At 41.6% G+C, this 25875-nt stretch overlaps 1 protein-coding gene across 6 annotated transcripts in view; it reads left to right on the top strand.

The window, feature by feature from the left end:
• RABGAP1L (RAB GTPase activating protein 1 like) overlaps positions 1–25875 on the top strand; it is a 446160-nt gene that overhangs the window by 220793 nt on the left and 199492 nt on the right. The window lies entirely within an intron of this gene.

The following is a 25875-nucleotide window of genomic DNA, read 5'->3' as shown; positions in this document are numbered from 1 at the left end:
AGCGTGCCACGGCCCTCAGGCCGGATCTGCCCTGCCACGCGTGTCCAGTGATGCAGTTTGAAGCTCACATTTTCACCTTACCTATGGCTGCTTTTGTGTACAGAGGCAGAGATGAGTGGTTCATTCAGTGACGTCTGGGCCACAAGCCCAAAATATTTACTCTCTGGCCTTTGACCAAAAAAGTTTGCCCACCCCCCATTTTCGAGTGTTTTATAGTACTTTAACAGATATCTCTTCCCATGCACCGAACCATGAGTGCTTAGATTTAAAATGGTTTGGGGTGTTTTTGTGAAGATCTTGGCAAAAAAACAGTTTCAGTTGGTACAAGTATGTAAATTAGGTGTACAATTAAATTGACATTACCTGCGCTGTGGCTGTGGGGACGTACATCATGCCCGTTAACTGTGAGCAAACTCTTGGGAGCCAGGCTGCTTTGGTTCCCATCCCAGCTCCCCTCCTCTGTGATTGAGCACAAGTCCTTTAGCATCTCTGCACCTTGGTTTCCTCACGTATACAATGAGGATAATATTAAAACCTGGGAGGACTAGCTAAATTAACATAGGCAGAGCACGAAGAACAGTGTTTGGCATCTAATAAGCACATCCTCATTATTTTGGTAGCCAAACAGTTCCAGAAATCAACTCAATTTATATTTGGCTTCTACGGTTTTTATTTACCAGTGCCGTTTAAGGGTGTGAATGCGTAATAGTTGTTTTCATAGTAAAATGTGGGCAAATAATTTCACTTAATTTATTTCTTCCTCTAATGCAGAAATGAATGAATAGGGGGAAAGTCATTGAATTGGTGTCTAGCCAGGCGAATTATTTAATTCCAGCTAGAGATTAGCTTTAAGTTTCAAAAAAAAAAAATTGTCACTCCAGGGTTTCACCACTAATAGAAACCAGATTACCTCTAAGAAAACATTGTGGCTTTTTCCAAGTGTTTGTCACTTTCAGTGACACTCTCCCCGCCCCCAGGATGTTTTCTGCAGCTCCTGCTAAACTGGGCTTGTACCCACCAGCATTCAGGATCCCCAGACGCAAGGCCCCTCAGCTTCCTAGAAATCCATGTTTTAATGCAGTTTTCTGTTCATGGAGTAGCATATTGCTCCAAAGCACAAAAATGATTACAGGTGATCTTATTAATGCCCTTATATAACATTTAACCATTATAATTTCCTAATTTTCTAGATAGAAAACTCAAAAGAGAAGTACGAAGATGAAATTTTTATTCCCTTTTATTTCCCCCTTGGACACACTGGGCACGTTAGGTTGCCACAGTTGCAATGATCGATCAGCTAGCAGCTAATTACTGAACTCTGTGAGATGTGATGCCATGTAATACAGAATTTGGAAGGCCATGCAAGGCCTGGATCTTGCCCTCAAGGGGTTTCTGACTATATGAGAAGACCATAATACATGTACAGGTGTTTAAAGAGCAACACAAAGATCACACAATATTCTACAAGCATTCTAAGAGATGCTACATGACTTTTCATAATAAATTACCAAGTGAATTATCAAGTGAAATGTATAGACAGTGAGTGTTTTGTGTTCAAAGAAGAGACTGTTCATAAGTGACGATAGTGTATTTGTCCTGAATTTCACAACACTGTGGCCTTCCAAGTATCAGGAACTGAATAAAAAATTAGGAATCTAAACGGGGTAGCGTGTAGATTGTGGGAATAGCAAGGGTTGACAGAATGCCTGGCAGGAACAGGAACATATTCGTGTAGGTTTTTAAAAAAAATCTTTGTCTAAAATAAGCCCTTTTCTTTTCTACCTAAGTAATTTGCCATGCAGAACATGTATCAAATATTTCTCTGTTTTGAAGAGATTTTTATTCGTAAAATAATGTGCACACGTGCACTGATTGCTGCGTCACCTCAGCGAGGAGGGCCGGCTGGGAAACGCCCTCACCCGCACGCAGACGCACATTACCCAGAACTCCTGCCGCAGCGCTACACGTCCTGAAAATCCACGGATTTGTAGCTGCACAGTGCTTTCACGTGTCCAGTCTTATTGATCCTCACCGTCGGCAAAGGGAAGCCGTTGGTTGTCCTCATCCCCATTTTTCAGATGAGGAGACTGAGGCTCAGAGAGGCGGGTCACGGGACCAGAAAGTGAGTCCCAGGGCATGGAAAATCTGTCCCCTGACCCCCCTCTTTCCGCTGAACTGGCTTTCTCCCTGGCAGCAGCAGTTGGCATTTATTGACCATTGGGGATGAGTCAGCCGCTCCGCCCTGGGCTTTGCCTGTGTGTCTGTGAGTAGTTCTCACAGCCACCTCTACGGTAACGACACTGTGATCACCGTTTTGCAGGTGAGGGTTGTGGAGCACAGACAAGTAACGTGCTTGGAGTCCCACATTTGGCAAGGTAGCCCGGAGGCACTAAACCCAACTGTGTAATCAAGGATGTAATGAGCAGTTTCCTTTTTAATTGGGGAATTGGTTTATGACACCTATATGGTTGGGTGTACGGTATTAGAATATAATTCCGTATCTGTATCCACTGTAGCGTGCTCACCACCCAAAGGCTAGTTTCCATTCATCACCACACATTTGACCCTTTTACCCACTTTGTCCTCCTCCTGCCTTCCTCCTCTGCGGCAGCCACAGGTCCGTCTTCTGCATCTATGCGTTTGTTTGCTTTTTGTTTGTTTTTAAAATTACATTTGTAGATGATCCATATTCAAAAGAATCTGTTTTCCTTCTCAGAAAAAGACCTAAGAGTTGCATGTACATTTCTGTAAATGGAGTCTGCAGATAGGATAGTATATAAAAGTAAGTGGTTTAAAAGCAATTCTGTAGTAAAAGCAATAACCAAAAAGGGGAAAATATCTGTGTTAGATTCTAACGTTCTTAGTCCCTGTCCCTTTTTGTCATCTTATATTCTTTTCCCCCTTGACTAAAACACTTCAGATCCCATGGGCAGGGGACAGATGTAATTCAAATGTCCCCAAAGAGGAAAGATTATTTTTCATTTATTCCACAATTATTCTTTTGAGTATTTCCTATTAATGCACTGGGAATGCCTTCTTTGAAGTATTTGCAATCTGCCTGGGGAGGCAGATAAAGCACCAGCAGGGATTAGTGTGTATTCAGTGCTCAGCTAGAACTTTCTGGAGGGCGGAGGAGAATATGACTCCCCCCTTAGGGGGTCGAGGAAGGCTTTCTAGGAGAGATGGTACCTGGAGGGTTAGTGGGGTTTTGTGGGAATCTCCTGTAGCCTTTGACGGTGGGAGAGACTCCCAAAGGAATGACCCTTACTGCCTGGTACTTTCTCAATCCTGAGGAAGGACTGTAGAAATAAGAATATTTCAGTAGTAGCAGGACGGGTCTCTGTTTCCGGGGTTCTCCAGGTGTGACCATCTTTCTGGGATTCATCCATTGGAGAGGAGGGTAGGCAGACCAGAATGAGCTCATGGGTGCTTATTAAGGCCTCTGTTCTGGGGATCCCTTCAAGTCCCATCTGGTGGGAAGGTTCTGAAAATTGGTTACAAATGCTGGTCCAGAATTCCATCCCCCACCTCTTCCTCACACTCTATTCATGGTCCCATTTTCCTGTGCTTGCTCTGCTGGGCCTCTCCTTCCCGACAGGAACTCTGCCATGGAAGGCTGTGGTTGGATTTCATGCCTTGGAAACTTTTTGCTGGGTTAGAAGAATGAACCTCAGAAAAATTAAGTGTATATGAAGTTATGTGTATACAGGGTATGGGGAGCCTGTTATTTAATATATTTGGAACTATTTAGATCTTACAAGAGGTAAAATGGTTTCAGAAGTGGTAGATCTGAAATAAAGTAGAGCCACCTTGAATGCATGCGAGGGATTAACTACCTTTTACTCCCCCAGGGATTAACAATGCAGACTCCTCCCTTAAAAAAGATATTTTATAAGGTCATGCTATTCATCCTCTTGAGCACTACAGCCATTTTCTCACAGAATGTCAAATATTTGCAAAACTGTAATGATTGCTTTTGAAAGAATAGAGAGCATGCATTGTAGGATATGTAGGCAGTGTACTTTGAAGAGAGGCTCTTTGTGGTTTAGTAGATTAAGGGGGTTATTAGAAGGGACGGTTTGGTAGGGAATGGGATGTATCTGAGGCCACACTCAGGCAGCTGGAACATATAATAGCTATGGCTGGAATCAGTTATTTTCTCTTTTTTTCACATTTATTTATTTATTTTATTTATTGAACTTATTGGGGTAACACCGGATAATAAAAGTATACAGGTTTCAGGTGTACAATTCTTTAACACATCATCTGTACACTGTGTTGTACGTTGGCCGCCCCGAATCAAGTCTCCTTCCGTCACCATTCATCCCCCTCCCCTCCGGTCGTGACCGCGCCGTTATCTCACCCAGCAGTTATCTTCCACTCTGGAGACATATGTAGTGTCTGTCTCCCGTGCTTCCCTCCTTTAATTCCACCTGATGAACGTGTCCGGCTGTGTGTGAAAATGCGACATCACCTACTCCCAATGGAGGGGTTCTGCTTCATGGGCTGTATTTCTCACTAACTTTGTGCTGGGCTCTCTGCTTACTTGGTTTCCAGCTAGTCGCCTTCCCTGTTGTTTTTTTGACTAGGTACTTTTTCCTTCCTCTTACGATCCCTCTAGTTTCTGTTGGTTTTCACTTTCCTTCTGTTTGCCCCTGAGCTCCTTTGTGTGTGTTAATATTAAGCTGATGGTCATAATATTTACAAGGTATTCATTGTTTGGACTTGGCACAGTTTCTCCTAGTACCTCTAGTACTTCTGAATTCAAATTTCTAATAGCAAACAAAGCTGAGCTGCAGTATAGCTTAAGCACCAGTCACAAGCCAAAGAAATGTCACCTAAGCCTTTTTTCCCCATGTTCCAGATGCTTTGTGTTGGAAACTGGGTACAGAATGTTTGTTTAGTGAGGCTGGGAAGGTGCTATAGCTTAAAAAAAAAAAAAGATGGGGGAGATGCTTCAGGAAGTGGGTCAAATCCTTCACTTCAAGAATTGGTGAAGATTTGACTGCTTTTGAGTGGGACCCTCTTCCTTATATATCTAAAGATGTAACTTTCTTTGATTGTTTAATAAATGAAAAATTGTCAGTTATTCAGACAGGTAAGTTTTGATCTTACGGTGTGGTATTATATTAACAACTTCTCGTTCCTAATTAGGATTCTTAAGTCCCTTTAAAATTTATTCCAAGAAATGCAAAGAACTCTCAGTGACATTTATAGTTATTAAGCATCCAGTTGCTGAAACTTCAGCTTTCACTGCATCTGTTTCTCTGGTGTCACAGCTTTCAGTAAGTCCATTGTGGTTTATGGTTTCTGCCTCCAGTGGAAGCCAAGCGGAGAGCAAGAGAAATTGCATTTGCTGCTTGTCAGGAGCTGCAGGGGGCTGAGCATGAGGGGTGACAAATAGGGAAAAGTCTGACCAGTGAGCAAGCAGAGTTTCTTTCACCTAAAGAAGGTTTTGGAAACTTTACAAGTGGTTAAGGTCATTCCTTGAAGAACAGGTGCCACCTTGGCTTACTTCTCAATCATGGTCACTCCGGGTAGGTAATCATTGGTCACCTCTTCTGAGTGTGCCTCTAAATGAGCCCCCTTTAATTTGGAGGGCATGTTGAGTGCTGTAGGGAGGTGCGCTGGAGGAGGAGGGCTGTGGGCGGTAATCAGGGTCTCCGATTTCATCTCTTGTAGTAGGAGCATCGTGTTGATGTTCTGTGGTGTTTTTTAAGACTGCACGCCCCGGTGACTTGCCGAGTGCTGGGCTGAGCGCGGCAGCTCTCAGTGTCCGCTTCACAAGTCACAGGGCAGTCCGGACAGCAGCACTCCTCTTTGTGCCTGATGTCAGCGTGTGCGCAAGGGCAGTCATGCAGTTGTCCCTGAGTCCTGGTGACCTGATTGCCGAGATTGAATGAACGTTCAGTTTAATTAATCAATGTTCTGTTGAGCGGTGTGTGTATGGCAGTGTATGTGTGTACACATGCACAACAGTTTTTTCCTGAAGGTACTCTGATCGTGTTGGGAAAACAAGACGTGTTTGTGGATTTATTGCTTAGGTGTTTCATAGGAAGGGTAGTTTTAATTTGCTGCCTGCCAGGGGTTCTTAGAGTCCAAACCAACCATGTGGGAAGTTTCCCAGCATCTCCTGGGCCCAGAAGGGTTCCATCTACCTTCAGTACAGTCTGTCTATGAAGTGTGGCTGTAACATGTTGTGCCTGATATCGCCTGTTGTAGTAAAATATAACAGTATTATCAAATATCAATATATGTGATTTAATATCTCAATAAGGGACTCGGGGAGAATATATTTTGTTGGAAGAGGTAAGTTATGGAAGATAAATGAGTGGCAGTAGGGGTTAGTGGTTAAAGCCCAAACCCTGCATCCAGACTAACTGGTTGCAACCCTGGCTCCTTGCCTACGTCAGCTGGAGCAAGTTACTTGCCTCTTTATATTTGCCTCATTATGAAATGAGGATAATTAGGGTCTAATTGACAGAGCTGTTGTGGGATTAAGTGCATTAGTATATGCATGGTGCTTCGAACCTCACGGTGTTCTAACAGTATACTGTCAATGCTGTTTGTTCGTTGTCATTGTAGTTGATGGCGGGCCCATAGAACAGATCAGACTTGAGCTGTATCTTAATGAAACTCTGCAGGAAGTGACTAGAAAAAGAATTTGAAGGTGACTCAGGTGTGTACAGGGAATGCAGATGGCATGTTTGTATAGGAAGACAGGTGTCACACAGTCGCTAAATGAGCAACTTTGGAGTCCAACAGACTGCTGCCATTTATTTACCGTGTGACTTTGGTTAATAACCTTTCTAAGCTTTAGTTCTAATCTTTCTTATGGTGATAATAATGGTGATAACCTCATGGGTTATTATGAGGGTTAGGAGAGGAGGTCCATGTAAAACACTTAGGACATTACCTGGCACAGAAAAAACTTTCGAAGGGATGGCCTCTGTTCATTTGTACTTTTCATCATCATTTTTGTCCTTGTTGTCACTGGTGTTATCCATATTGCATCATAGTAGGAGATATTGCTGGAGAGATGTTGGGGAAGCAGAGGAAAGGGAGTTTAGAGGTTATGGCTTAGCTTTAGGAGTTTGCACTTGAACTTAGGTAATGGGATACCCTGAAGTTCTATTTGAGAGAAAGGAAAAGGAAATGAGTGTGAAATGAGTGTGTGCAGTGTGTGTGTGTGTGTACGTGCACAGATGTGTGTGCGTCGGCAAGGGCATTTTTTTTAATCCTCACCCAAAGGACATATTTTTTTGCTGTGTTTTTAGAGAGAGGGGAAGGGGAAGGGAAAGGGAAAGATTAATGTGAGAGACATTGATTGGTGGCCTCCCATATATGCCTGGACTGGGGATCGAACCCAGAATTTAGGTGTGTACCCTGACTAGGAATCAAACCTGCAACTTTCTGGTTATGGTACAACACTCTAACCAACTGAGCCACGCCCACCAGGGCAGCAAGGGCATTTGAAAGAGGCGTGGTCTTGTTGAAAGCAGTTATTCAAGAACATGGATCTGGTTACACTAGGCAGGTAATTTGGGGTTTGGGAAAAATTAGATAAACTAAAGGGAACAAAACAGTTAATACAGTTTCTAACAATTGAAAAGGAAATCAGTAAGAGAAAGAAGAATAATTGTTTACTTTGTTGGGTATTTATTATGCATAAGACCCTGGGCTAACCTCTCTGTGTTGTTACCATTTCAGAGTAACTCTGAAGGGAGGTTCCATTGTTGTCCCATTTTACAGACGAGAGATCAGCACATCAAGTGGTTAAGAATACACAGGTAGTGTGGTGGAGACAGCTCGTTCCCGATATCTGTTCTCACTTCCCCGTGGTGATGACAGGTCAGCTGGGTGCGTGGCTACTCAAAGTCCTAAACTCCCTTGCAGTTCAGTGTGACTAGTTGCGGCTAAAAACAAGTGTTGTGGGTAATTTGGGGGAGCTTTGTTAAGAGAGAGTTGGCTTGAACCCTCTGCCCTTCCTTCTTCCCTCTGTCCCTCCATTGTGCTGTAGTAGGAACGTGACAGTTGAGGCCTGTCTGAGACCCTGAGGACCAGGCAACACAGGAGGCTAGAAGGAACAGAGCTTTGCACCAGCCCAGAACTGCCCACCCTTGCGCATTTATGAAAGAGAGAAAAGTCAACTTCCCTTGGGGTTTCCTGTTGTTTTCCAGCCAGTCTGAATCCTCACTGACAAAGATCACCAAGGGCAGGACGAGGAGTTGGGCCTGGGCTCTCTGATTCTGGAGCCTGGTGAAACTCGGACATATGCTGCCTCATTGCGCTGTTTCTCTTAGCGGCCCACAGACGTCCACTCACTCTTACTAGGAACTGTCAAAAAGACCAGTGCTGCCGCTCAGAAAGCCACATCTATTGAGGTTAGCGCGTACCCAGACCTGGGCTCAGGAACCCAGTGGCCTGGCTCTCAGCCGCCTCCCAGATGAGATGGCCTGTGTTCCCTTTTCCTCTGCACAAATGGGCCCGACCCTGAGAATGTCACCCTGCCACCGAGGAAAGAAGTTGAAGAGTGGTTTTAATTATCAAGGGTTGTGATTTATAAATAGCTTTTTGAAAAATAATACTGTCTTTAAGCTAAGGACTTGTGTAGTTATGACAAAAGTTAACTCTGCAAAACCATTGACAGAAGCTGTTTTTAGATGCTGCAGAACTATTATTCTCTGACTCTTATTTTGAGCAGTAAGTAAAAGATGTTGGAATTATACCACTTGATCGGCTGCTGACAGACAATCCTAAAGAATTGGCTAGGAGAGATAAGAAGTTACTCATATTCTGTGTTCCTAGAAATCCTCAACCTGAAAGTTTCGAAAGCAATAGTTCAGACATCATGACGTACAGAGATACCAGAGTGCTGGGGCACGGGTAGGTTTGGGCTGGTTTTAAGGTAAATTTAGCTCTATTTCTCCTTTGCCCTGAACAGTTTGAACGACCTTCATGTCTCAGTGAGCAGGGGACACCGATGATGTACTCAGTAACCCGTGGCGCCATGCGGCTCGCTTCTAGGGGGTGTCCACAGCTCACGGTCTATCTGTCCGAGTCCTGTTCCGGACCAGAGCTCTTCAGACAGGTGCCCCTCACACAGTCACAGTTTGAATTGTGCCCAGTCCCAAAGGGCAATACAGTTTTGAATTAATGTAACTGATCCCGAGTTCATTAAGAATTATGTAATTTCAGTGTTGGGAACCAAGTAAGTTAAAAAGTAAGCTCCTTACATTGCTTCAGCGTGGCTCCATTTAGCTGTACGCAGACCTACTTGTCTTTCTTTTCAGGATTAGTCTCCATTACTCATGTATTTATGTTATCTTGAATCTTTTTTCAGGAACAGCTTGCAAAGGGAAAATAAATTTTGATGTACTCTGGGCACCGTTTTTGCTCTGCTTTCCTAATCTAATGGGAGTTTGGCAGCTTACAATTAAGCATTTTTAAACACATTCTATGTTAAATCAAACCCTAAGGGCTTTACCTGTACATTCGAGGTAATGTGGTATAATGGACAGAACATAGAATGCGGAGTACGTACACTCCCGATCCTAGTGCCATCTTGGAACGTGACCTTCATGAAATGGAAACGTAACAGCTCTCCATCTTGTTGTGAAGATTAAATGAGGTCACACGTGAAAGTTCCCTATAAACCCTACGCCGTGTTAGGTGTTACTGCGGTTGGCCTGTTTGCACGTAGTTCTCCGCTTCTAGCAGCATGGGCACAGAATCATGGCAGGTTGGAACGGCAAGAGATCTTGGTGAGCCAGTTAAACCAATTTCTTCATTTTGTCATTGAGTGAACTGAGATGCAGAGATTAATTACGTTCCTAAAGCCACAGAACCAGCAATGGCAGAAAAGGCAGAGCCTTGTGAATCCCAAGCCAGTGCTTATCTCACTTTGCCATTGTTTCTCAAATCACTGATTGAGTGTGTACAAACATTTTAAGGTCATTTTTCAGTGTCAAGGACCATTTGAAATGAAATCTGGCTTCCAAAGATGTTACCGTTAAAAGTAGCTGATAGTTTTCTATTTTTGATAACTGCCATGCGGCTATATAAGAGGAGGTCATTGCTCTTAGGATAAAAATAATAATTACTGAATACTAATTTTTTATGCTAAGTATTACTTTCTAAGACACTGGGATCTTTTAAGGAACTTAAGAGGTTTGATCTATTATCTTACTATATGGTAGACTTCTGCCTCACAACGATGTTTTTTCTTTTTGCTTTTGAATTATGGGTAGAAATTACAAGAAATGGCCAATACTAGTCTCAAACTTGTTTTATCTTCTTTTACCATAAAAAATATTGAATACAAAAAAATAGCTGAGCATAATAAGCATTTAAAGCAGAGAAATGTTCAGAGAAAGGTGAAACCAAAGTCAGGAAAAGAACCTCATTAATTTAAACTCTAAAGTAAGGATTGTAAGTAGTGCCTGAAACGAAACGTACTTGAATTCTTTCCTCATTGCCTACGCAAACTGTGAATGTAAGCAGGGTTAGGAAGGGGGTGTTTTAAATGGCTAACAGAACACACTGTGTCCGGGCAGCCTTCCGTGGTCGGGAACACGGACTGACACACACGGAAGAGGCAGGCGTGTTGCGGGCGCCTTATCTGTCAGGACAGCAGGTCCTCCCACACCTTGCCGTCCCTCAGTGGGACTGGGAGTCAGGAATTTGCTTTCTTCATAATTCTTTTGTAATTAAGGACTGCACAAATTTCTGTTCTGCTGTTCATTTGTTTTTTAGATTCAATTATTGATACATATGTATTTATTGCCATTTTGTTGCTCATATTTTTTATCTTTCTTTTTCCCTTCTTAAAGAAGAGCTTTTAACGTTTCATATAATAATTGTTTGGTGATGATGAACTCCTTTAGCTTTTTCTTATCTGGGAAGCTCTTTCTCTGTCCTTAGGATGCACAAGGGCCTTTTCTGCCATTGCTAGTTCTGTGGCTTTAGGAAAGTCATTAATCTCTGCATCTCAGTTCACTCAATGACAAAATGATAGCTTCGCTGGGTAGATACAGAGGACATTTTGATGGTTGCCAGATGGGAGGAGGGGTTCAGGAGATGGGTGAAAAATATGAAGGGATTATGAAGTACCGAGTGGTAGTTACAGAACAGTCATGGAAATGTAAAGTACGACGTAGGGAATATAGTCAGCACTATTCCGATAACTGTGAATGGTGTCAGATGTCTGTGAGATTTATCAGGATGCTCTCTTAGTAAGTTACAGAATGTCTAAGTGCTGGGCTGTGCATCTGAAACTAATATAATATTGTACGTCCACGGTAGTTGAAAAAAATTTTAGTGATTTAAAATTAAAAAATTAAAGAATAGAATTACACAAATTTAAATTATTTTCTCACAGCATCGCCCTGATCAATTGACTTTAAGCAAACAACCACCCATTTCCTGACATACAGTACAAAGGAGATACTGATGTATGGAAAAAAGACAGTGACCAAGTTTGCTCGAGAGCATCACCCTTTGTAGTTTTCCGTTCGACTGCTCTGATGAGAAATTTATAGTACCTTTTTCATTTTTTAAAACTGATCCATCTCTGAAGGTTCATATTGCTCTTGTTCTTAACTTCATAGAAGTAACAATGGTTTTAGGTCTCTGCACTAGTTTTTCTTTCTTGCATGGAGCAAAGAACAAAGGAATTTGTTTCTCCTATTGATGTGCCGGTTGAAGCCTTAAACAGAAAGGAGGCTTCAGCACTTTCACTTTTCAGAGAATAGAGCTCATATTTAAATTGTGCCGCTTTTGTTTTGCACTGGTAGAACAACCACATATTAAAATGCCATGGTACTTCTGTTACTTAGAAAAAGGCATTGTGTAGTTATCATTATTATAGGTATTGATGTGACATCTTTTGTTAAATATTGAAATATCCTTCTTAGGTATCATTACCAAACACTACATGCGTGGTTGTGCCATGTAATTTTGGTCATTTTCCCCCCTAATATTGAAATAGCACAAACAGAAATGAAAATATCCTAAGGTTCAGACTTTATAAGGGAGGGAGAACGAGAGGGAGAGAAACATCAATGTGTGGTTGCCTCTCACGCGCCCCCTACTGGGGACCTGGCCTGCAACCCAGGCATGTGCCCTGACTGGGAATTGAACCGGCAACCCTTTGGTTTGCAGGCTGGCTCTCAATCCACTGAGCCACACCAGCCAGGGCTCTACTGCTTTCTTTTCAGAATGTTTATCCAAAAGGCATAACTTTTTTTCCCCTGAATGTTTGGTGCTTGGCTCCTCTTTTACCCCCTCTCCCTTTCTCTAGACCTCAGAGGAATAGCATGTTGATCCCATGGTGCTCAGAAAGTAATTTCCAACTCTTCACCCTTCTGTAGTTGACACACCGGAAAGGAGAGAAGGGTTTTGGTGAACATCGACTGCCTGTGCGTTCCCTCTATTGCTCAACGAGTCCTGCCCCCTGCAGAGTCAGCCTCAGTCTCATTGATCCAGGAGAGGGATTCTAGTTCTTGTTTAGATGTGTCTGTGACATTTTATACTAAGTTCGCTTTCTTGACACCTTCTCTTCCTTTGATGTCCTTATCACCAGTCTCCTTAGTTTCTCTTTTCTTTCTCTTAGTCATTTGTGCAGCCAGAATTTATGCTGCTCTTTTCCAGGTCCTGGGACTTAAGTGGTGAACAAAGACACATTCCCTGTCATCAAAGAGATAGATTATGGTCTAAGGAAGAAAGGGAGCCAGTAAACAGTTTCATGCTTTTTTGCTTTATTCATGCAGGTCTTCTGCCTGGGATTATCTCTTCCCTCCCCTCCCCATTCCTTCTTATCTCCTGCCCCGCCCCCTGCTCTCTCTGTTTCACACGTGCGCACCCCCCCCCCCCCCTTATGCACTCGCAGATTTAAGATACAGCTCAATTAGGGTGAATAAATGTACACAAGAACTGGATTCGAATCTTGCTCTGCCATTTGCTAGCCATGTGATTAAGTTGTAATTTACCCATATTTTGCCTTCCCATCTACAATGCTACCCACATTTCTGTGCGCATTATACATGGTATCATTATACCCATTATTATACCCATAGTATGTAATCATTTTACCCATGTATAATGAGTATCCTTATTTTTCCCTCAATAATTTGGGCAAAAAGGTAGGCATTACACATGGAAAAATACAGTAACTCTCCTGCAGTTTGTACTTCCTCGTTTGTAATGTGCTGTAGTGATCACCCGTGTGCCTCACGGCCTTGTTGCGAGCGTCAGGTGACGCAGGGAGATGTACCAAGGGTGTGATAAACTGGGAAACACCGTAGTACGGTACAGTGGGTTATTTCCTCTCCCTTGTTCTCCTCCTGGCTCCTTTTTCTCTTTTTCTGTTCTCCTTTTCTAAGGACCCTACAATAAGTTGTTTTTGCCCTAAAAGTAGCGCGCCTCCCGTAGTCATTGGAGGGAGTGTGGCCAATAATCTAATCAAAACGCAGAGCTCCCCAGCGGCCACGAGCTATTTTGAAATCATTTTAAAACCAACCATTACAACCTGGGTTTAATCTGTTTAACACATAAATAAAGCTGTTTCATAAGACCCTGAAACAGGTTTATGCTAAATAGTCTGATAAAATGAAAATGCTGTAGCATCAAATATTAATATTTTGCTAGCAGCAGGCAGCCCAAATGTTAACGGCTGATATGCATTTGAAGGCCTACTTAACTGTGAATTTAATTAGGACCATTTCTCAGAGCTGGAGTTATAAATGGGCTTATAAATGAGAAATTAGCCTCCCCTCTAGGGAGCATCAGGTTCTTTGAAATCTTAATTAACCAATCACATTGTGCTTCTCTTCTTTCAATCAACAATACCGCTAAATGCTGAAGAAAACATTATCTAGTTAGTAACAACTTAAATAATTGGAGCACAATTCTTTTATATTATGTTGGAACATAATCATAAAACGAAAAATAAAAGAAAGACATTACTCATACTTGCCTTTTTGAATATGTTCTTTTGTCCACTGTACTTATTTTTAATAAGTACACTGTAAAACAAGGAAATTTGTTCATAAACATCAGGAATAAGTGTAAGACAAAATAGTATTGAATGTAAAGTATAATTAAGAAATAAAATTTATGTTAAATGTATTTTAAAAACAAACAAAAAAGTACAAGTAACATAGGCTGTTTAGTCGCTATAATAATCATTATTTACAATATGACTTTTGAAGTATCACTTACTTTCTTCCACACAAAAGGTCACAAATGGAGGCAACTTGTTTAAGGAAGTTAATTTTTTTTTGCATGAATAGCCAATGAGTTTATTTGATATTATATATAAGGAACACTTACAACTCAATCATAAAAAGATAAATAACCCATTGAAAAATGAACAAAGGATTTGAATTGATATTTCTCCAAAGAAGATATACCCATGCACATGAAAAGATGCCCAACATCATTAGGTACCAGAGACACGCAAATCAAAGCCACAGTGAGGCACCATTTCATACCCATTAAGATGACTAAAATCAGTCAAGTCTTAGCAAACACCAGAGCCCTCGTACATTGCTGGTGGGAATGTAGAAATACTGTAGCTACTTTGGAAAACTGCTAGGTCCTCAGAAAGTTAGACAGAGGTTATACCATATGACCTACCAATTCCGCTCCTAGGCTTATAGACCCAAGAGAATTGAAATACGTTCACACAAAAACTTGTCCACAAATGTTCATAGCAGCATTGTTCGTAATAGTCTAAAAGTGAAAACAACCCAGATGTCTACAAAGCTATGAGTGAGGGGATCAATTGTGGTGTATCTATACAGGGAATATTATTCAGCAATAAAAAGGAATACAGTACTGCTGTATGCTTCAATCAAGGTGGATGAACCTTGCAAATATTATGCTAAGTGAAAGAAGCCAGTCACAAAAGACTACATGTCGTAAGGTTATGCGTATATCAAATTTATAGACCTAAGTAGAGGTTGCCTGGGGTGGGGATACTGGGGGGTGATGAGTAAGGGGTGTGAGGCTCACTTTTAGGTCATGAAATGTCTACACCTAGATCACGGTGGTGGTCGCACAACTCTGTGAATCTGCTGCAAACCCTCGGGTTGCGTGTTTTAAATGGTGAGTTTGGTAAGTCAGTTATGTCCCAGTAAGTCTATTTGAAAAAGGAAAAGGTTATAATCTAGGGAGAGGAGGCTCGGGTACTGACATAAGGTAGGGGAAATGGAAACGGAGAGACGATGATGGACTTGAGGGTCTGTAATGAGAAAGAACGATAGGGCTTTGTAGCTGGTTTTGAGGACGAGAGTCAGGTAAGAGGATGTGTGTGTGGGGACCCCGGGGCTTCTGGCTTGGGGAATAAATAGCAAGTGGTGCCATTCACAGTGGGGCAGGAGTACGGAAGGGAAATAATACTTCAGGAAAAAGATAATGAGTTTGCTTTCCAGCAAACTGAGCTTGAGGTGCCTGGGGGGCAACCAGGTGGAGATGTTCAAAATGTGGGTATGATCCTAGAGATGTAATTTGAGACTTGTTAGTGAATGTCTTAGATTTGAGGTCTTATGTGTACAAAACCACATGAGGAAAGCATTGGTTAGGAAGGAAAAAGGCCCGAGAACATGTAAGAATTTCACAGGAGAGGAGTAGCTGGCCAGGGAGACTGAAGAGCTGCGAAGCGGGGAGAGGTGCTTGGGAGCCCACGGGGGAAGAGGTTCAGGGAAGGAGGAATGGGTAACAAAATAGGTAAGTCCTAGGGGTACAGCATGATGACTGTCATCAATAATTCTGTATTGTATGTAGGCGCAGCTTGTTTCATTGCCTTCGCTTTATTGTGCTCCATAGATGTTACAGTCTACAAATTGAAGGCAATACCTTCCAAAAGGTTAAAACTCAGTTTATTGGGCTGGTCTGGAACCAAACCCGCAATATCTCCAAGGTGTGCCCACATTTGAAAGTTGCTGAGAGAGTAGATATTAAAAGTTCTCATCACAAGAAGAAGAAAAACCTGAAGGAGCAGTTATTTTTCTCCGGCACTGCCCACTTCACACAGCCTGAGCACTGAAGAATGTCCTCTGTGCTCGCCAATTCACAGGTCAGTGTGACCTGCCCGAGCAGCCTTGGTGGAGAGCGAGGGTAGAATTCATAAGGAGTTTAAAGGAAGGTTTCTTTAAAGGCAGGGTGGAGTTAGCTTTAAAACAGCTTTTTCCCTAATTCTTTTCCGCCTTAGTGCTAAAACTTTCAGCATTTCTAATCCATAGTGCTTCATTTAAAAAAAATTACATGTGCTTTAATCTAGGTTGGTTTTTCTTTTTATAACCCAAAATAGCAGTACAAACTATAGCATCCATATTATACCCATTAGAATTCTCAAATTATGTAAATTTCCAATTCCATATACAGAAAAAGACATCAAATACTCTTTATAAAGTCAGGAAAATTCCTTTTACTGCAGCCTTAACTCTTTCATTGCCCAAGTACTTTAAAAGAGAAATTCCATTAAAAAAAATTAACTGTATCTTATCCTATGAAGACTTTTTTATTATATTTTAGTATTTATGCTATTACAGTTGTCCCTGCTTTTTCTCCCTTTGCCCTCCTCCACCCAGCCCCCCTCCCCTCCCTGAGGGAGTCCCTGCATCGTAGTCCATGTCCATGGGTCATGCATACATGTGCTTTGGCTAATCCTATCACCCTCTTTCTGTCATCTAGCCCGTCAGATGTATTTAAACTTTGTGCTCTAGTCGTTGAGGGTGGTTGGACACAGGCATATCGGTCAGAGTTTGGATCATTATGTCCTTATCCCATATGCATATTTTAGAGCCTGTCTTTGACAATTCTTCCTCACGGTTGCCCTAAAAATTCCTTTCCAAAGGAGTAAGATGTTCTCTCCTTTCCTGCTCACCTGCATCTCCTAGGAAGGGAGAAGTTTCGGGTCTCCTTGAAATTCTCGTGTGTTCTAAGGCAGTGGTGGTCAGTCTTTCTGACCCTCCCATGCATGCATCTATGTCTGTCTGTCTGTCTGTCTGTCTGTCAGTCAGAGGCAAACACTTTCAGAAATGATTCTGCGAGGTGTACTGTGAGTTTTACTCTTCCTTTCTTTCCCCTCCCTCCATCCCTCCCTTCCTTCCTTCCTTCCCTCCTGATTTTGAGTATGGCCCACTATAGTGAGTATTAGGTCATAATCCCCCAGTAATGGAGACTTGAAATTCGCACAGCGAAGCTCCAAGGACGGCCATATATTTGCTACACTGGTCCGTTCACCGTGGCTCCATGTTAGATGTTTGGGGTATGGTCTGGCTGCCCGGTACCATGAGAAGGCAGCAGGCATTGCCCAACTTCCAAGTGCCCTTGCGCCATAGAAAAAAAGCAGATTAATTCCGGCTTCATAATACCCACCATGAATTACATGCTTATTACCATGTGCCAATTGGCATACATAGTATCTTCTCTCAACATAATTTTGAGAATTAGAATCAGCATCACCATTTTGGTAGGAGAGTAGGGAGAATAAGAAAATCAAAGCTTAGACACCTGAAGTAACCTGTGCAAGGTTATCTGTCTGTAGGTAGCTTTAAAGCCTCAGTTTTGTCCCCTAACATATGCTCTCTGAGAAGGGTCTGCCATTATGCAGGGTCTTTTTAGTGCTCTTCCTTATTGTGGCTAAGGAAGATCGAGAGACCTGGAAAAGCGAAAGCCCCAAATTGGATTTTGATCATCTACCCCATGAATACTCTCACTTGAGCTTAGAGAACTCAAGCAATGTCAACATAATCAGGCCTGTAGTCTCTCAATACATGACTTACTAAGATTTGCTTCCGTAATTTTTGGCAGTCCCAGGAGCAAAAGTTACCTCTGAGCTTTGCACAGTCTTCTGGGAGGTACTTGGAAGCCAAAGTCTAGAGACAGTGGTGAAGACCATGCCCCAGCTCATGCTCTATACAGGTGTTAATCTCTTAGCCTGGGTTGGAGGCTAAATCCTTCTTAATTATATCCCGTGTGGAAACGGGGCTGAGAAAGCTCATTCTTGTAATGGGTTTAGCCACTTTGTAAGAAACCTGGGCCTCTCAGAGGACGGGTGGACCAGACAAAAGCCGTTAGCTATTGTTCTTGGTAACATGTGGTCATAGGGCCAGGACCTAATACAACTTACACAGTCGGGGGCCAGTTTTTGAGAATTTTATTTCCATCCTTCTCACCTCATCCCTGCTTTTACTCTCCCACTTAAAAGATGTTTTTTTCTATTCCCCCACTAAAGAGAAAAATTTGTGATGAAGGAACTGAAGTGTGGCTTTTGAGTTAAAGTCTGTTTCTGCATTGTCTAGTGTGGTAGCCCCTAGCCACCTGTACTTGTCAAGCACTTGAAATGTGGCAGATCAGAACTGACATGTGCAGAAAGTGTAAAAAATCTCATAGCAGATTTCAAAACAGTATGTGTCTGTTTCTGTTCTGCTTCTTCGTTTATTTTGATTTTTAGATTCAATTCTTGATAGATATGTGTTTATTGACATGTTATTGTTCATATTTTTAATTTTTTTCTTTCTTCTTAAACATTAACATTACCCACTAACATTACATGTAATGCTGATTTGATGGTGATGAACTCCTTTACCTTTTTCTTGTCTGGGAAGCTCTTTATATGTTACCAGTATAGTCACTTTGTAAGTTATATAATGTCTAATCACTGGGGTGCACACCTGAAACTAACATAATATTGTATGTCAATTCTAAGTGAAAAATAAAAAATGATTAAAAACCTTAGTATGAAAAAGAGAATGTAAAATATTTTCTTGTTAATTTTTAATATTGATTACAGTTGATAATTCAGATTTATTGCATTAAATAAAATGTTATTAAAATTAACTTACCCTACTTTTTTTAATGTGGCTACATGAAAATTTTAAATTGCATATGTGGCTTGCATTTGTGGCTTGCGGTATATATTTTTTTGGCCAGTATTGATTCTGAACCAATACTCCAGCCCTCTCAACTAGCCTAGCTTTGATTTATGGCCCATTATCTAATACTCCAAAGAGGGCTAAATTTGTCCAGGCTTTTCTTCTGAGCCTGTTTACCTCCCTACCCCTGCTTAAAAGGAGTATTTGGTAATTTACTGGACAGGGAGGGCACGTGGAGGAAAACCAGCTCACTGGCCCAGCGGGAGGTGAGGACAGACGGTCTTGTCGGTGTTGCTGGCGGGGCCCAGGGTCGGTGGATGTGCTGAGGACAGTCATGGAGCAAGGTGAAGAAAATCGAGCACAAATTTGATTTTTCCCATTATGACTATTTCAATGGCTTTGGTTTTGAATGAAATACCAAAATTTCCCAAGATAACTGTGCTCCTTATTTTTCCGGGCCCCTGGTTTGTCTAGTCTCAGTCTGTGTGGTTTAATTCACAGACCTCCAAACCCTTGGTGAGCCCAGGGGTGGATGGCAGGCAGAGAATCCCTGAGCTGGGGGGCTAAGCTCTTGCTGGGGTTAGTTGGTTGCAGCCAGAAAGATTAAAGTAGCTGATGGAAATTGTTTTAAAGGAGTTGGGCTGGTGTGTGTGTGTGTGTGTGTGTGTGTGTGTATTAAAGATGTTTCTGTTTAAATTGTTTTCAATTGAAAATTCTGGTTTTTTTCCCTTTAAATCATTTTTTATTTTTCAATTACAGTTGACATAAATATTATATTAGTTTCAGGTATATACCCCAGTTATTAGACATTATATAACATACAAAGTGATCACCCCAAAAAATCTCGTACCCACCTGGGGTACGTAGTTTTTTTTTTTTAAATTTCATTTATTTACTTTTAGAGAGAGGGGAAGGGAATTAGAAAGAGAGGGAGAGAAACATCAGTGTGTGGTTGCTTCTCGTCTGCCACTACCAGGGACCTGGCCTGCAACCCAGGCATGTATTCTAACTGGGAATCAAACCTGTGACCCTTTGGTTTGCAGGCCAGCATTCAATCCACATCTGAGCCACATCAGCCAGGGCAAGTTTTACAGTATTGTTGACTATATTCCTTATGCTGTACTTTACATCCCCATGACTATTCTGTAACTACCAATTCTTTCATTTTTAAAAAATTGTTTTAAATTAGAAATTCTCTGTTTTAAAAAGTAGAGAACGAGAAGAAAAATGTTTTTTTCAATTAATTTACAATGTAAAGAAAGACTGACAGTTTGTTCAAAAGTCAGCATTATCATCAGATACTGCAGTGCCTGCTAGTTATTTAGTTAATGAAGTTTCAATGAAAATTTTAAAACCCTCCAGAAAAATAACTAAGAATATTTAAGTGTAGGTACATTTATTTAGTTTAAATTTTTAATTAAAAATGTGTTTAAAAGATGCCACCCATACACTTTAATTTTACCTGAATTAGCACTCAGTACAAATGGTGCCTGTCCCCAGGCCACCACACGCCCTTCTTTCAAGTTGTCCTGATGCTCCTTCCTGTCTAGCAGTGGAAGGACCGGAGCAGGAAACAGGTGTGTGAAGTCCTGGTCCTAAGGCACGGCCCAGCACCAAAACCTCAGCTATAGGTTTATGTCATTGTGCCAACATTGAAGCCACTTTCTCTGTGACCTGAAAAGTTTTCAGGTGTTAATCGATTGATCTTTATTTGGCATTTGAACAGAGGCGAGACAGTGTTGACTAAGTAAATGTTCTCAGCATTGTTTTTTATTCACTAGGAAGAATCTCTGTTTGGTCCCTGCCTTCATGTCTTCAAGAGCCTCCTTCCACTTTGCTCTATCTTAATTTGATCTTATTTTCTAGGTCATCAATTCAGTTTTTCTGTGCCTCACAGGCTTGGTATTCTCACTAATAATGTGTCTGTCCATTGTTATCTAGATGCCCTCATTTTCCTCTCAGTATTTGTGGTTTAGAACAGATCTCTCTGATTCTATTCATAGCAGTGTCTTTTAACTCATATTTGCTTACTTTTTATTAAGTAAATTTAACACAGCTTGCTGGAGAAGTCAGATGTGACTAATTTATGCCAAATATGGTGACTCTCAGACCGAAGTATTTAATAGCAATTTAAGAACAAAATGCTGTATGAGGAGTACTTAGGAATTGATTTTCCCAGTACTGTGATATTGGTAATCTGGGTAAGAGTTTCAAATTTAGCAGGTAAAACATAGGATGCCCACTTAAATTTGAATTTCAGATGAACAAAAGCTAATTTTTTAATATTAAGTGTGTCCCATGCATTTTAACTGGGCATCCTGTATGTTATATGGGAACCCTAAAGCTGGAGTGAGACATAGTAGCCTTTAACCCGTGTAGAATTATAAAATCACGCGATATCTAAAGCCCACATTAGAGCTGAGCACATTGAACTGAATTCATTTTCTGCACAGGGCACTGATTCTTGCAGTAGTGCCGTACTTAAGTTCTTTGGTAAAATGCGCATGAAAAGCTAGCAAGGGTTCTACACGTAGAATATAGTCGTGCCGTCCCCTCCAACACGTTCTTTCCCCCCAGCTCCCACGTTGCTGACATTTCCTTGATCCTCCCTGGGGCAGGTGTCACAGTGCCTGCTGTCACTGTGTGAGCCAGACAGACCACTCTTCTTGACTCACTTGGCCCTCCCATCTCCATCTCTCCTAACATTCAGGGGGTGCAGATATTCCCCTAGAGGTTAAGGCAGGGGTGTCTTGACTGATACTCAGGGTCAGAATTCTGTATCTTGTTTCCAGAATCAAAGTCAGCCACCATTCCTTTCCTATGCCTGTGGCCCTCAAAATTGCTGCAGGAGTGACAGGTTCTCTGGTTCATGCTACCCCTGGTACACTTCAAGGCTGCATCGTCTACTCTCCTGGTCCCCACCACAGTATCACAGCCACAGTCAGCAAGCAGCACTGACATGGACAAGTGCCGTTGTCAGTGGCTGCTTCGGTACCTGCAGCACCACGCACCTGCAGAAAGCGTGTTAGCCTCTGATGGGTTAAACGTAGCTTTAGCAAACATGGGTGTCTTCTGCTGATCATGGCAAATCCATGTAAAGGCTTCTTTGATTCTTCTCTGTACACCAGGAAGTTAGCATTATGACTAAGTTGTGGTGACTCGCTCTCAAATTACCTCCAAGTAACCCCTGGCAGAGCCGTGTGTGGCACAATGAGACCATCTTTTTTTGTGTGGGTGAAAAAGTTGTGAATTGTTGTGAGAATATTTGTTATTTTTATATTGTGAACTACTTACTGATTATTCCTAACTGCCATGCAATATAGGAACCATTATGAATATGAAACTGGGGATCCACTACTTAAATCTTTGGGAGAATGAGAGTGCTTTTATGGGTAGAACCAGGCCTAAATAAGGAAGCAGGGCAGGCGCATGCCGGAGAGAAACCTGCTCCAGCCCCCAGAGCCGCTGAACCAAGTCCAGGCACCTTCTGCAGACGGTAGCCTCGTCCGCGAGAACACAGCGCGGTGACTGTCACGGCCTCTTAGTGTTTATAGCAGTTGCGTTGTCTTTCCCTTTATTAGAAATTCAGACTTTGAAAACCCCCTCTTAAGAACTTCATTGTGTTAGGAAAAAAATTACTTAAAACCTGTGGTCCTCATAGCTTTTAAATCAGAAGCCAATATGTATATTGATGAAAGGGTGGGGGAGCGGTGTTTCAGAAGTGAAAAAGACACAACCATAAACTCTTTCTATATTTTTCTCATGCCAGTGTTATAGAACCCAAATAACCAACCGTTCAAAAATGGGGGAAAAATCTTCTCTTTGTGACTGTCTTCTCATCTTATGATGTGTAGAGCAGAAAGCATTAGTCTGTCTTAATTTATAACTCTTAAAGCATCCTAAAATCAAAAGATCCATCTTTTCCTCTGGTTTAATGTGGCACTAAGACCAGTGAAGAACTGCACCTGTTAAATAAGCTAATCCAGAGGTACAATGAACAGGAAGGACTCTCCTGATTCCTGCCTAACCTCGATCTCAATGTACTACTTCACACTACTGCACTGCGAAAGAGTTAAGGTGTAAACTATGAAGCACACTTCAGATTTCTAAAATGCCACGGTTAGTGCAATTTCCTTCTAGCAGGGTTTTGAATACATTAATTAATGTGATTTATCTCCTTTCACTTTTAAAGTAAAAAGACTGAATTAAAATAATGTGAAATTTTAATGTATCTTTATCTTTTATTGCTTTTCATATAACATGAAGTAAAACTTGGTGAGAAAACCCTAGCTTTCTGTAATAATGATTTTTGGCCATTCTAATAGCAGTAGAATTTCTAATTCCTCTTTTAAGTTGGAGACCCATTTTGTTTTTTATCTAGTTTATTTAATATCTATAATTATTTTCATGTGTCATCTTTGTATTAGGAGTAGGGATATTTAGGTATGCATTTTGCTGGGAACTTTTGGTTTGGAAGTCTAAGGGTCTTTGTCATTATCTTATATTGTGGTGCAAATTATTTCCTTTTGCTACTGCTCTTGACTAAATGAAGTTAAAGGAGAATTTTAAACTCAAAGCAAAAATGATAAAATTTTATTCGCTCCATCATAGGAAATGTATGCTTACTATGCCTGTTTCCCTTATTCTGATGTATCAAGTATCCATTTACTAAGTATCTAGTAAAGGCTCAGGCACCAGGGAAACAAAGATAAATAAGAATTGATCATGCACCGCTCAAAGGTGGCAACCAAGTAAGGATATTCAGACATGGGTACCATTTAATTAAAAGAGCAGGGTGGAAGACCAAAGGACCAATTGGTTAAGTGAGGGGAAGTGAGCAGATGACTTCCAGAATAATTCTTCACATGTCAGCTCAGAGATGGGTGTGTCAGTTCACTCCACTGAGAGTGAGAATATAAAAGGACACCTGATTATATGGAATGTTCTGAATTCAGTTTTTAACTTGTTAAGTTTTAGATGTGGAATGGTAGCTCTGTAAGACCAGTAGTTCCCAAATAACAATTTGTGGACTTTTGCGGACAACATGAGTTTTGCAGTAGCTTCTCAGATGATTCTGATTAACAGTAAGGCATGGTACCCACTTCAGTAAAGATCCAGGAGAGAGGAGACAGATGGTAGTTGAAGTCACAGTAATGGGTATAATTTCCCTGGGATGGCAGAGAACGGGGCTATGGAGGTAAGTCCATCCTACAAGGAGTAGGCAGAGGAGGAATCCACAAAGAAACTGGAAAGGAATATACTCTGTTAGGAGCTGGAAGATATATTTAGCCAAATCTCCTAAGTCTTAGAACAGTAACCTCATTTCTGGATCCATGTAGAGAAAAAAGGTGTAGAATAAAAATCGTTAGGTTTCTACTTATGATTTGGCTTTATTCCAAAAAAAAGATTAGTCAAGTTTCAAATGTACCCTATTCAAAAAGATTTCTGTTAGTTTCAGAGAAATCTGTTGGAGAAACAGAAATGGACCTTCTTGAATGTAGAAAAATGAATAAAATATCAGAAATATCAGAAAAGAAAGTTCTAATATTAACCAGGATCTATAAACAAAAAACAATGTCCTATTATACACTTACTAGATGCAATTAGAACATTTAATTTATCAAAATGACCTTTAATGAGAATTAGAACTATTACAGTCTCACTGGAAGCAGTCCTATTCTTCGCCCTCCCGGTTCCTTTCGTTACTGTTGTTGTGGCGATCAGCATCCTCAGCTCCTCGGTGCTACTGCAGACCTGCACTAGAAGGTTTAGGAAAGGGACAAAATGGCAATTATGTAACCTGACTTGATATAAAAAGTAACTGCCTTTTTCAAAATGCACATTCTGGTAGAGAGTAACTTTATGGATCCCAAGGGATTTTAAAATGTACACATTGTTGGTGTTTACTTAGGGATGCAGTTACTGCTCACTTACAAGCACCCTCCTTTGAGGCTCCAGATGACGCTCTGTGCACGTGAGCTGTAGGATCACTTTAGTATCACTTTAGTAGTCGCGTGATCTCATTTAGTGGTCTGCCCTTCAGTGGTCACATGCCGTGTTTGAGGTGGTCAGTGAACAAGTGGTCAAGTGGTCAACAGTAGTCTAATATTGAGGTTCTACATTAAAGTGATTCTTAAAGTCATCTGAATTAACACAATACTATTGGAGGACAATTTTATTGTGAATAACATTTTGTCAGAGAAGAAAAGGTAGACAATGATACGTATCTTAGTGGTGAGCATACCACAGTGGGATCTTCCAGTTTGTTGATGGCCAACTTGATGATACACACGGAGCATTGCCAGCTAGGGAAGCTCACTTGAGTCTTGTCCAGAGTTTTTATAGGGACTCATTCACGTACTGCCCAGGTGACTGACCTTTGGACTCCAGCCTCCACTGGTGGAGCTAATACTGCACGGCCCCAGAGCCCGTCAGAAACCACACTGATAGACCGTTGGGTGGCCAAAGCCCGCATGCAAAGGCCTTCTTTCAGGCATGGCATTCCAAGGGCCTAGAGATCACCTTCTAGTGGCCAGTGACCAAGGCCAGCCCCTTTTTTGGGTAAGGTTAATTCCTCACCATACACAATTCTTTCACAGAACTGTGGCCAGAAAGACCATGGCAAATGAAACAGCTCCTTGCCGTCCACAGGATTAAGTAAAAACATCTTCACTCCAGATGACCTTCACGTATTCTAGGTCCAACTCAACTGGCCTTTTAGGAATTCCCTCCCGGGTCAGTTAGTCGTGTCTCCTGGGCAGGCCAAGTGCCTCCTGCTTTGGGGCCTTTGTTCACACCTGGCTTGTTGATGACTGTCTTGAGATTTTCACTTTTGCTGAGCCCACCCTGTCTCGGGGCCACTCTCACACTTCAGCCCTTCTGCGGTCACTTTTGCTGCCGAACTCCTCTGGCTGCTATTTCTTTGGTTGTTGGCAGGTTTCCTTCCATTGGTGTTCACACCTGTACTTTGCCTGTAGAAGTAGACCATAACCTC

The sequence above is a fragment of the Desmodus rotundus genome, chromosome 12 (assembly GCF_022682495.2).
Source record: "Desmodus rotundus isolate HL8 chromosome 12, HLdesRot8A.1, whole genome shotgun sequence".
In the NCBI taxonomy this organism is placed as follows: Eukaryota; Metazoa; Chordata; class Mammalia; order Chiroptera; family Phyllostomidae; genus Desmodus; species Desmodus rotundus.
This window is presented reverse-complemented; position numbering and strand designations above follow the sequence as displayed.